General features: G+C 50.2%; 1 protein-coding gene across 1 annotated transcript in view; it reads right to left on the bottom strand.

Annotated features, from left to right (window-relative positions):
* cebpg (CCAAT enhancer binding protein gamma) overlaps positions 1-10772 on the bottom strand; it is a 41589-nt gene extending 30817 nt beyond the window's left edge. Inside the window, exon 1 of the mRNA XM_072517758.1 lies at positions 10670-10772. The gene's annotated coding sequence lies outside the window, so the exon portion shown is untranslated. The remainder of the gene's footprint in view (positions 1-10669) is intronic.
* Positions 10773-12760: the final 1988 nt, after the last annotated feature.

The following is a 12760-nucleotide window of genomic DNA, read 5'->3' as shown; positions in this document are numbered from 1 at the left end:
AAAACGTGGATGGGTGACTCATAAGTTTGCGGGTGACACGAAGAATTGCAGAGTTGTTGATAGTGCCGAGGATTGTCAGAGAATACAACTGGATATAGATAGATTGGATACTTGGGCCCAGAAATGGCAGATGGAGTTTAATTCGGACAAATGCGAGGTGCTGCATTTTGGAGGATCAAATCTAGATTTGATTATACTGGAAATGGCAGAACCCTCAGGAGCATTAACATACAGAGGGATCTGGGCGTGCAGGTCCACAGTTCCCTAAATGTGGCAACACAGGTGGCCAAGGTGATTAAGAAGGCATACGGCACGCTTGCCTTAATCAGCCGGGGCACTGAGTACAGGAGTTGGGAAATCATGTTGCAGCTGTATAAAACCTTGGTTAGGCCGCATTTGGAGTGTTGTGTGCAGTTCTGATAACCACATTATCAGAAGGACATGGAGGCTTTGGAGAGAGTGCAAGGAAGGTTCACCAGAATATACTTTTCACTGTACCTCGGTACATGTGGCAATAAACAAATCCAATCCAGAATGTTTCCTGGTCTTGAGAGTGTTGGCTATGAGGAGGTTGAATAAATTAGGATTATTTTCACTGGGAAGATGTAGGCTGAGGGGAGATCTGATACAGGTCTACAAAATTATGAGAGGCATAGACAGGGTGGATAGTCAGAGGCTTTTTCCAAGGGTGGAAGTGTCAATTACAGGGGGCACAGGTTCAAGGTGAGAGGGGGAAAGTTTAAGGGAGATTTGCAGGGTACGTTTTTCACACAGAGAGTGGTGGGTGTCTGGAACGCGCTGCCAGAGGATGTGTTGGAAGCAGGCACATTAGCAACATTTAAGAACCATCTGGATGGCTACATGAATTGGGAGGAAGAGGAATATGGATCGTGTAAGGGCAGAAGGCTTTGGCTTTAGTTCGGGCATCATGATCGGCACGGGCTTGGAGGGCCGAAGGGCCTGTTCCTGTGCTGTACTTTTCTTTGTTCTTATTTCCAATCAACTTATTGACTGAAAACCACTGGCTCAGTGCAATGAGTGCTTTCAAACTGCAGTTGCATTGAGAGAGAGCATTCTGGGTTTATAAATGGCAATATTGCAACTAATATGATATCAAGAGTAACAAAAACAAACAAAACAAAAGCAGACTAAACTCACTGATACAGTTCACTATATTTCACTCACTTCAAATTGATCCCATCAGTAATGGTCCTGAAAGCATCAGCACCTCACTCTAACCATCCTCTCCAGACACTCAATTTCAGCAAAAAGTGCAAACTGCAATGTTTCTTTGTGAAATTAAAATGTGACATACTCAATCTGGTAACAGCACACGATCAAACTCAGCCATAGATCTAACTGTTCAGGATATCCAACTCATCGAGAGTTTAAGACCCACGCACTGAATGTTAGATACGGCACTTCTTTCACATAGCACTCAAGACCATGAGTTCTGGGTTGGGATGCAAACTCACAGCCTTAATCATAGACTCCCTGCTGTGCAGAAGGAGGCCATTGGGCCCATCGAGTCTGCACCGATCCTCTGAAAGAGCCCCACCCTAACCTTCTGTTCCAGAAGTCGGAGCCCTACATCCGAGCCAAACTGACCTGAAAAATTATGGAATGTGTGTATTGCATGTGTGTCATTGCTGTGGGAGTGATGTTACATAATGCAAGACAGTGGTATAGTGGTACTGTCACTGGGCTAGTAATCCAGAGAGCCAGAGTAATGCTCCGGGAACCCAGGTTCAAATCCCACCAGGGCAGATGGTGAAATATGAATTCAATAAAAATCTGGAATTAAAAGTCTAATGATGTCCATTGTTGATTGTTGTGAAAACTGTAGCCATCTGGGATGGCCACTTACAACAAGAAACATGGACGTTCGCAAAGCCTAAAGGGAAATGTGGACAATGTAAGATGCAGGCAGGCACAGAGCCTGAATGTATATTCGTGAGCAGAGAATCCAGACAGCATCCAAACCCCCAGCCGATTAGCATTTACTGGCCCATCTCCGTAAGACAAAGGACTGATACTCAGGTAACCGATACAAGTCCAGGCACATCGGCGCCACTCCCTTTACTCAGGGAGCATAAACAGCAAGGTCAATGACCGCTTAGGACACTCCCAGCCATCAAGGCACCCGCCCCTTTATTGGCTCAGATCGAAGGCAGTGATCGAGAACTGCCCAATTGATTGGGTCCAAACCTAAGGACCGTCCAAAAGAGCGCGAACCTCCCCAAGGATAAAGAGAGACACGGCCATGTGTTCCATCTCTTTTGGACCTGGCGCTCCGGCAACGTCCATCTCCAATCGCAGCACCACGACCAGAAACAAGGTCAAGTTCAACGCTCGCTACCAGACGGATGAGCCCAGCTGAACCGCAGTTACTTCTCCAGACCCGGCAGATCCAGATTCGAACAAAGGCCACTGTTCCTCTGACCTAAGCCGGGTGCCTGAAGTACAGGTTGTCATAGTTGTTAGGTGTAGTTTAGCTCGTAGTGTTTATGTTGCATGTATAAGTTAATCTAGTGTGTAAATAAAGTATTATCGAACTTGAACTAACTAACTGGTTGTTGGGTCTTTGATCGATATCTGGTTGAACCTTGTGGTGGTATCATTGATGCCTGGCGACTCTGAAAGCAATATAATATCAATATCGAGACAAAAGGGGCAACCTTGTTGACTGCCATATTTATAGCGAGTAAATATAGCAACAAAACCCATCTGGTTCCTTTTGGGGAAGGAAATCTGCAGTCCTTGCCCGGCCAAATGTAACTCCACAGCAATGTGGTCGACTCCTACAAGCCACTTGAAGCCAAGGGTAATTAGGGATGGGCAACAAATGCTGGCTTTGCCTGTGAAGCACACATCCAATGGATCAAAGCACATTAAAGTAAGCAATTGGTTGAAGGTGTAATGATAAGTTAGTGAGCACACTGCACAGACTGATGATACCACTGTCCAGGTACCCAATGTCAGCAGACCAATCACTTTCTCATTAAACATCCAGTAACGATGCAACAACCATTAATTGTTTTCGTCAGCAAGCATCAATGATACAGAAGCACTCACAGTTCCGAGATAAACCCAACTACCCCCCCCAGCTTTCCTCTCCTTGCTCGACACCGATCACTTCAAGGCTTCCAATCTAATCTCAGGACAAGTTAAAAAATGCAGTAACATCATTCAGAAGAATTTGACGTCATTTGAACTTCTCAAACACACAACAGGTTTGAATCACTCCCATACACTCTTCTCTGGATTAGATATCTAAACTGCTCTTTCTTCAATCAATTAATGTTCATCACTCAATAAATCGCAGGAACCAACTAGTTCCAGTTCACCATGGTAACCGCAGCCCTTCGGCTCAAACTGGTCCATTTAACCAAAAAGCCCATCGAAGCTGACCCCATTTGCCTGCATTTGGCCCATATCCCTCTAAACCTTTCCTAACAGAATCTACAGCACGGAGACAGGCCCTTCGGCATGGAGCGGGCCCTATCATTTTGTTTGTTTTCCTAATTGCTTGCTGCGCCGACGTTAACTTTCAAGGAAATCCAAATCCCTTTGACGACTCTCATTTTCTTCTCTCTTCCATTTCAAAAAATATTCTGTTTTTCCATTCTTTGCAGCAGAGAATTCCACACTTACCCACCTCATACTCCAGCAGCCTTCTTGCACAATCAGTAAAGCTGTCTAGACCCGAGAACCTCAAAACATAATCAACTCAAACACAGATTCCTAATGTGCAATAAACATATTAGTCATTATAATAAACCATATTTGTTTCCTCCCACAGTCCAAAGATGTGCAGGTTAGGTGGATTGGCCATGATAAATTGCCCTTAGTGTCCAAAATTGCCCTTAGTGTTGGGTAGGTTACTGGGTTATGGGGATAGGGTGGAGGTGTGGGCTTGGGTAGGGTGCTCTTTCAAAGAGCCGGTGCAGACTCGATGGGCCGAATGGCCTCCTTCTGCACTGTAAATTCTATGATTCTATGATATACACTTTCTCTCAGATATCCTTCAAATAGTGCAGGAGAATCCTGTACATAGTATAATAATCCATATTATTGTCACAAGTAGGTTTACATTAACACTGCAATGAAGTTACTGTGAAAAGCCCCTAGTCGCCACATTCCAGTGCCTGTTCGGGTACACAGAGAGAGAATTCAGAATGTCCAATTCACCTAACAAGCACGTCTTTCGGGATTTGTGGGAAGAAACCGGAGGAAACCCACGCAGACACGGGGAGAAGGTGCAGACTCTGCACAGACAGTGACCCAAGCCGGGAATGGAACCCGGGATCCTGGCGCTGTGAAGTAAGTGCTAACCACTGTGCTACCGTGCCGCCCTATCGGAGGGGGAAGAGTTTAATGTCACACGCAAAAGAAGTTGCCTGGGATAGTGAAGCACTGCTTCATTGCCACACTGGAGTGCCAGCCAAGTCTCTGCCGTGGGTCTTGAATCCACAACCTTGATCCAGAGGCAGTACTAGCCACTGAAGATGCTGACGCTATAATGTTCTAGGTTCCTAAATATAGTACTTAAGAACCCACATGCTTCTAAAGACTTGAGAGTCCCAACAGTGAAGAAGACCATTCGGCCCATTGAGCCAGCACCAACCCTCCGAAAGAGCACTTTACCTGGGCCCACTCCCCTGTCCTATCCCCGCACATTGATCATGGCCAATCCTCCTAACCTGCAGATCTTTGGACTGTGGGAGGAAACCCCCACACAGGCACAGGGAGAAAGTGCAAACTCCACACAGTCACCCGAGGCCGGAATTGAACCCAGGTCCCTGCAGCTGAGAGGCAGCAGTGCTAACCACTGTGCCAGTGCACCGTATAGGACACAAATTCAAAATGATACAAAACCGGGAAATATTGTGAACTGTGAAGATAGCAATAGACTTCAAGGGGACAGATTCAGGCTGTAGGAATGGATGGAAACATGGCAGATGAAATTTAACACAGAAAAGTAAAAAGTGATCATTTCAAGAATGAAGAAGGGCAATATAAAATAATTATATATAAAATAATGGGGACAATTCTAAAGGAGGTGCAGGAGTAGAGGGACCTGGGGATATATGTGCACAAATTGAAAGTGCGGGTCAGATTGAGGAAGAAATTAAACAGTCTGCTGGAATTCTGGGCATTTTGATTAGTGCTACAGAGTACAAGAGCACGATGGTTATGACGACTCTAAAACACTGGTTCAACCGCAACTGAAGGATTGCATCTAAGTTTAGGAGCTGCATTATCGGAATGCTGTGAAGGGGCTAGAGAGAGAGAGCAGAAAAGATTCACGGTAAAGAATTCCTGGGATGAGGAACTTCAGCTATGAAGATGGATTTGAGAAGTTTGGATTGGAGAAGTTAGGATTTTGAGAAAAGAAAGCGGAGAGAAAATTTGATGGAAGAATTAAAACTCCTGAGGAGTCTGGGAATGTTTTCAAATTCATTTTTACAGATCTGGGCTTCGCTGGCTAGGCCAGCATTTGTTGCCCATCCCTAATGGTCCTCGAGCAAAGGTGAGTTGCTTTCTTGAACGGCTGCAGTGCATACGGTGTAGGTGCACCCACAGTGCTGTTAGGGAGAGTTCTCCAGGATTTTAGCCCCAGTGACAGCGAAGGAACGGCGATATATTTCCAAGTCAGGGCGGTGAGTGACTTGGAGGGGAACCTCCAGGTCGTGGGGTTCCCAGGTATCTGCTGCTCTTGTCCTTCTAGATGGTAGTGGTCATGGGGTTGGAAGATCCTGCCCACGGAACCTTGGTGAGCTCCTGCAGTGCATCTTGCAGATGGTACACACGGCTGCCACTGTGCGTCGGTGGTGGAGGGTTTGAATCTTTGTGGAAGGGGAGCAATCAAGTGGGGCTGCTTTGTCCGATGGTGTCGAGCTTCTTGAGTGTTGTTGGAGCTGCACTCATCCAGGCAAGTGGAGAGTATCCATTACACTCCTGACTTGTGCTTCGTTGGTGGTGGATGGACTTTGGGGAGTCAAGCACAGAAACGTACATAGAAAATAGATGCCCTTCGAGCCTGCTCTGCCATTCATTACGACCACGGCTGATCATCAAGTTCAATACCCCTGATCCACCTCCTCCCAACCCCCCACCCCCTCCCCCATAACACTTCAGCCCCAAGAGCTGTATCTAATTCCTTCTTGAAATTACACAACGTTTTGGCCTCAGCTACTTTCTGTGGTAGAGAATTCCACAGATTCACCGCTCTCTGGGTGAAGAAATTTCTCCTCACCTCAGTCCTAAAAGGTTTACCCCTTATCCTCAAAGTCAGGACGTTACTCCAATGGATTCCTAGCCTCTGCCTGCCCTAGTAACCACAGTATTAATATGGCTACTCCAGTTCATTTCCAGGCCAATGGCAACCCCCAAGATGTTGATAGTAGGGATTCAGTGATTATAATGGGGCGATGGTCTGTCATGGGGCGATGGTCTGATACTCTCTTGTTTGGAGATGATCACGCCTGGCACTTGTCAGCCCAAGCCAGGATGTTGTCCAGGTGTTGTTGCATTTGCACGTGGACTGCTTCAGTGTCTGAGAAGTCAGGAATGGTGCTGAACATTGTTTGCAGATGACTGCACATTCCCACATCTGACTTTAGGTCATTGAAACAGCTCAAGGATGGTTGGGCCTAGGACGCTACCCTGAGGAACTCCTGCAGTGATGTCCCAGAGATGAGGTGACTGACTGCCAACGACCATCTTCCTTTGTGCAGGGTATGACTCCAACCAGCGGAGAGTTTCCCCCCGATTCCCATTGACTCCAGTTTAGCTCGGGCTCTCTGATGCCATACTCAGTCAAATGCTGCCTTGATGTCAAGGGCAGTCACTCTCACCTCACCTCTGGCATTCAGCTCTTTAGTCCATGTTTGAACCAAGGCTGGAATGAGGTCAGGAGCTGAGTGACCCTGGCGGAGCCGAAACTGAGCATCAGTGAGCAGGTTATTGCTGAGTAAGTGCCACTTGATGACACTGTTGATGATTCCTTCCATCACGTTGCTGATGATGGAGAGTGGATTGATTGGGCGGTAATTGGCTGGTTTGGATTTGTCCTGTTTCTTGCGTACAGGACACACTTGTACAGATTGCCCATAGCCTTTGCAGTATCCAGTGCCTCCAACCATTTCTTGATACCATGTAGAATGAATTGTATTGGTGATGCAATTCTGGCTGAAGATTACTGCAAATGCTTCAGCCTTGTCTTTGTCACAGATGTTCTGGGCTCCTCCATCATTGAGGATGGGGATACTTCCTCCTCCAGTGAGTTAATTGTCCACCACCATGCACGGCTGGATGTGGCAGGACTGCAGAGCTTAGATCTGAACCTTTGGTTGTGGAATCGCCTAGCTCTGTCCATTACTTGCTGCTTATACCGTTTGGCATACAAGTAGTCCTGTGTTGCAGTTTCACCAGGTTGGCAGCTCATTAATAAAAAGCAAATTACTGCGGCTGCTGGAATCTGAAACCAAAGAGAAACTGCTGGAAAATCTCAGTAGGTTTGGCAACAACAGAAGGGGGAAGAAAAGAGCTAATGTTTCGAGTTCAGATGACCATTTGACAAAGGTAATCTGGACTCGAAACGTTAGCTCTTTTCTCTCCCTACAGCTGCTGCCAGGCCTGCTGAGATTTTCCAGCATTTTCTCTTTGGTACCTCATTTTTCGGTCTGCCTGGTGCTGCTCCTGGTATGGTCTCCTGCACTCTTCATTGAACCAGGATGATCCCCTGGCTTGGTGGTAATGGTGGGGATAGATAATGGCTGAATGCAATTCTGCTGATGGCGCACAGCACCTCATGGATGCCCAGTCTGGATATGCCCACTCTGTTTAAAATCTATCCCATTTAGCACAGTGGTAATGACAAACAACACGATGGAGGGGATCCTCATTGTCGAGACGGGACTTTGTCTCCACAAGGACGGTGCGGTGGTCACACCCGATACTCTCATGGACAGATGCATCTGTGGCAGGCAGATGGGTGAGGATGAGGTCAAGTAGGTTTCTCTCCCTTGTTGCTTCCCTCACCACCTGCTGCAGTCCCAGTCCAGCAGCTATGTCCTTTCGCACCCGACCAGCAGCGGTTTGGGATGTGTGTGGTTGGTTTTGGGGAGGGAGGGAGGTATGATTGGTTTCGGGGGGGGGGGGGGGGGGGGGTATGGTTGCTTGGGGGGGGGGGTTACAGTTGGTTTGGGAGAGTTTCCAGTTGGTTTGGAGGGGTTACGGTTGGTTTGATGGGGGGGTTACGGTTGGTTTGATGGGGGGTTACGGTTGGTTTGATGGGGGGGTTACGGTTGGTTTGATGGGGGGGGGGGTTACGGTTGGTTTGATGGGGGGGGGGGTTACGGTTGGTTTGATGGGGGGGGGTTACGGTTGGTTTGATGGGGGGGGGTTACGGTTGGTTTGATGGGGGGGGGTTACGGTTGGTTTGATGGGGGGGGGTTACGGTTGGTTTGATGGGGGGGGGTTACGGTTGGTTTGATGGGGGGGGGGGGTTACGGTTGGTTTGATGGGGGGGGTTACGGTTGGTTTGATGGGGGGGTTACGGTTGGTTTGATGGGGGGGGTTACGGTTGGTTTGATGGGGGGGGTTACGGTTGGTTTGATGGGGGGGTTACGGTTGGTTTGATGGGGGGGGTTACGGTTGGTTTGATGGGGGGGGTTACGGTTGGTTTGATGGGGGGGGTTACGGTTGGTTTGATGGGGGGGGGTTACGGTTGGTTTGATGGGGGGGGTTACGGTTGGTTTGATGGGGGGGGTTACGGTTGGTTTGATGGGGGGGTTACGGTTGGTTTGATGGGGGGGTTACGGTTGGTTTGATGGGGGGGGTTACGGTTGGTTTGATGGGGGGGGTTACGGTTGGTTTGATGGGGGGGGGTTACGGTTGGTTTGATGGGGGGGGTTACGGTTGGTTTGATGGGGGGGGTTACGGTTGGTTTGGGGGGGGTTATGGCTGGTTTGGGGGTGAGTTATGGTTAGTTGGAGGGGTTATGGTTGGTTTGATGGGGGGGTTACGGTTGGTTTGATGGGGGGGTTACGGTTGGTTTGATGGGGGGGTTACGGTTGGTTTGATGGGGGGGTTACGGTTGGTTTGATGGGGGGGGGTTACGGTTGGTTTGATGGGGGGGGTTACGGTTGGTTTGATGGGGGGGGTTACGGTTGGTTTGATGGGGGGGTTACGGTTGGTTTGATGGGGGGGTTACGGTTGGTTTGATGGGGGGGGTTACGGTTGGTTTGATGGGGGGGGGTTACGGTTGGTTTGATGGGGGGGGGTTACGGTTGGTTTGATGGGGGGGGTTACGGTTGGTTTGATGGGGGGGGTTACGGTTGGTTTGGGGGGGGTTATGGTTAGTTGGAGGGGTTATGGTTGGTTTGATGGGGGGGGTTACGGTTGGTTTGATGGGGGGGGGTTACGGTTGGTTTGATGGGGGGGGGTTACGGTTGGTTTGATGGGGGGGGTTACGGTTGGTTTGGGGGGGGTTATGGCTGGTTTGGGGGTGAGTTATGGTTAGTTGGAGGGGTTATGGTTGGTTTGATGGGGGGGTTACGGTTGGTTTGATGGGGGGGTTACGGTTGGTTTGATGGGGGGGTTACGGTTGGTTTGATGGGGGGGTTACGGTTGGTTTGATGGGGGGGGGTTACGGTTGGTTTGATGGGGGGGGTTACGGTTGGTTTGATGGGGGGGGTTACGGTTGGTTTGATGGGGGGGTTACGGTTGGTTTGATGGGGGGGTTACGGTTGGTTTGATGGGGGGGGTTACGGTTGGTTTGATGGGGGGGGGTTACGGTTGGTTTGATGGGGGGGGGTTACGGTTGGTTTGATGGGGGGGGTTACGGTTGGTTTGATGGGGGGGGTTACGGTTGGTTTGGGGGGGGTTATGGTTAGTTGGAGGGGTTATGGTTGGTTTGATGGGGGGGGTTACGGTTGGTTTGATGGGGGGGTTACGGTTGGTTTGATGGGGGGGGTTACGGTTGGTTTGATGGGGGGGTTACGGTTGGTTTGATGGGGGTTATGGTTGGTTTGATGGGGGTTACGGTTGGTTTGATGGGGGTTACGGTTGGTTTGATGGGGGGGTTACGGTTGGTTTGATGGGGGGGGTTACGGTTGGTTTGATGGGGGGGTTACGGTTGGTTTGATGGGGGGGGTTACGGTTGGTTTGATGGGGGTTATGGTTGGTTTGATGGGGGTTATGGCTGGTTTGATGGGGGTTATGGTTGGTTTGATGGGGGTTATGGCTGGTTTGATGGGGGTTATGGCTGGTTTGATGGGGGTTATGGCTGGTTTGGGGTGAGTTATGAATAGTTGGGGGGGTTAAGGTTGATGGGGGGGGGGGGGGGGGGGGCGGATACGACCCCAGTATTTGTCCGGTCCCCTGACCTGGAACTAGGCTCAGCGCCGGGGCCTCTCCTACCGGCCTCCCGGTGGGAGCTCTTCCCCGCGCCCTCAGGCCCGGCCTCCCCTCCCCCCCGGTCCCGGGTCCCCCCGGTCCCCCCGGTCCCCCCGGTCCCGGGTCTCCCGGTCTCTCCTCCCCCCGGTCCCGGTCCTCCCGGTCCCCCTCCCCCCGGGTCTCCCCTCCCCCCGGTCTCCCCTCCCCCCGGTCTCCTCCCCCCGGTCTCCCCTCCTCCCGGTCCCCCTCCCCCCGGTTCTCTTACCCGCTCCGGACGGTTTCTTCGGGATTTTCGGTTTTTATTTTTTTTCCGGCGCTCGCGGCCCGGCGGTCCCGCCCACGTCATTCACCCGGGCAACCGGCCAATCACAGCCCGGGATTCCCGGTATGACGCAATCTCCTGGCTGATTGATAGCGGCTGTAGCCATTCAACGCTCCGTTCTCAGCGATGATGTAATCTCGGCCACTGATTGACGGCCGACGAACCAATAAGAGCTCGGGGCTGTGTCCGACCAATAGGAGCGCGCGGTCCTCGCGTTAGACCCGCCTCCAACTGATTGACGGTCCGGCTAACAAATCAGAATGTGGACTCACCGGATCAGCCCTCCGGATAGGTGAATGCGGCAGCCAATCAGAGCTGGCGCGGTGTCCCGCCATTCGGCATGACGCACTCTGCCGCGAGCGGCAAAGGACGACCTACATTTCTATAGCGCCTCCCATCTCCTCAGGATGTCCCAAAGTGCTTTATGGCCAATGAAGCCGCTTGGAAGTACAGTCACTGTTGTGATGGAGGAAACGCAGGAGCCACATTGTGCGCAGCAAACTCCCACGGGCCATTCCCGTACCAGCCTCCCCGAACAGGCGCCGGAATGTGGTGACTAGGGGCTTTTCACAGTAACTTCATTTGAAGCCTACTTGTGACACTAAGCGATTTTCATTTCATTCACAGGAAAACCCCATCGCGTGTTGGCCGAAGGATAAACAGTGGGCAGGAGGCCGGGGAGAACTCTCCCCCACCCGCCCGGATCATTAACACCCACATCAGAGGGTAAATGAGGTCTCGGAGTATGGGGACGGTACCGCTGACAGTACCGCACTCCCATGGTACCGCACCGGACCGCCACCAGCCGGCATGACCACCTTGGAAGAATGACCATAGCAACATTGCTGAATAAATTTGTCTCCTTTAGATTATTTGTCTGAAGATCAAAACAACTACATAAAGACTGTGAGTGCACAGACCCGATGTACGATTGTAATATGGATGGTGGGAGAATCTGGGAGATGCTGCTGAAGAAACGGTGAGTTGCCACAGAGCACCCACCACAACTTGCAATTATGCATTGGCATTGTGAAACACGCCAAAGGGCTTACCAGGAGTGTATTGAAACAAGAGTTGACCCTCAAGGAATAGTAGAATCCCGACAGTACAAGTGTAGGCCATTGAGTCTGCACCGACCCTCCGAGGGAGCACCCTACCTAGGCCCACTCTGCTGCCCCACCTAACCTGTACACATAGGGGCAATTTAGCATGGCCAATCCACCTAACCTGCACATATCTGGACTGTGGGAGGACTCCTGAGCACCCAGAGGAAATCCACGCAGTCACGGGGAGAAAATGCAAACGCCACACAGTCACCCGAGGCTGGAATCGAACCCGGGTCCCTGGCGTTGTGAGGTAGCAGTTCTAACCACTGTGCCGCCTTGGAGCCCAATAGAAGGACAGCTGGCCAAAAGCTTCAACAATTAAGTAGATTTTAGACAGTGTCATAAAGGATGAGAAGGAGGCAGAGAGCCAGAGGTTTAGGAAGGGATTCGAGAGCCCAGGCACCTGAAAATACAGCCATGAGTGCTGGAGTGTTTAAAATCAGAACATACCAGAACTGGAGGATTGTGGATATCTCAAATACATGTAGGGCTGGAGGAGGTTACAGAAATAGGGAAGGTAAAGGAAAGGGAGCGATTTAACACAGGAAAAGAATTGTAAATTAAATGTGCTGTCAGACCAATGGCTAAAATAGATCAACGCATACAGGGATGATGGACGAACAGGTCCTAATATCAGCTGGGATTCAGGCAACAGAGTTTGAATATGCTCAAGATTATGGAGGGTGGAAGATGGGAGGCCAGAAGAGCATTAATTAGAATAGTCAAGTCTAGAAGCACAGAATCGTAGAATCCCTACAGTGCAGAAGGAGGCCATTCAGCCCATCGGGTCTGCACCGACCTTCTGCTGGAGCACTCCACTGGAGCGCACCAATCCCAATAACCCCTTAACCTAACCTGCACATCTCTGGACACTAAGGGACAATTTATAGCATTTGTTTTAGATTGGGTTGGAGAATTCAGCAATATT

The sequence above is a fragment of the Scyliorhinus torazame genome, chromosome 10, assembly GCF_047496885.1.
Source record: "Scyliorhinus torazame isolate Kashiwa2021f chromosome 10, sScyTor2.1, whole genome shotgun sequence".
NCBI classification, from domain to species: domain Eukaryota; kingdom Metazoa; phylum Chordata; class Chondrichthyes; order Carcharhiniformes; family Scyliorhinidae; genus Scyliorhinus; species Scyliorhinus torazame.
This window is presented reverse-complemented; position numbering and strand designations above follow the sequence as displayed.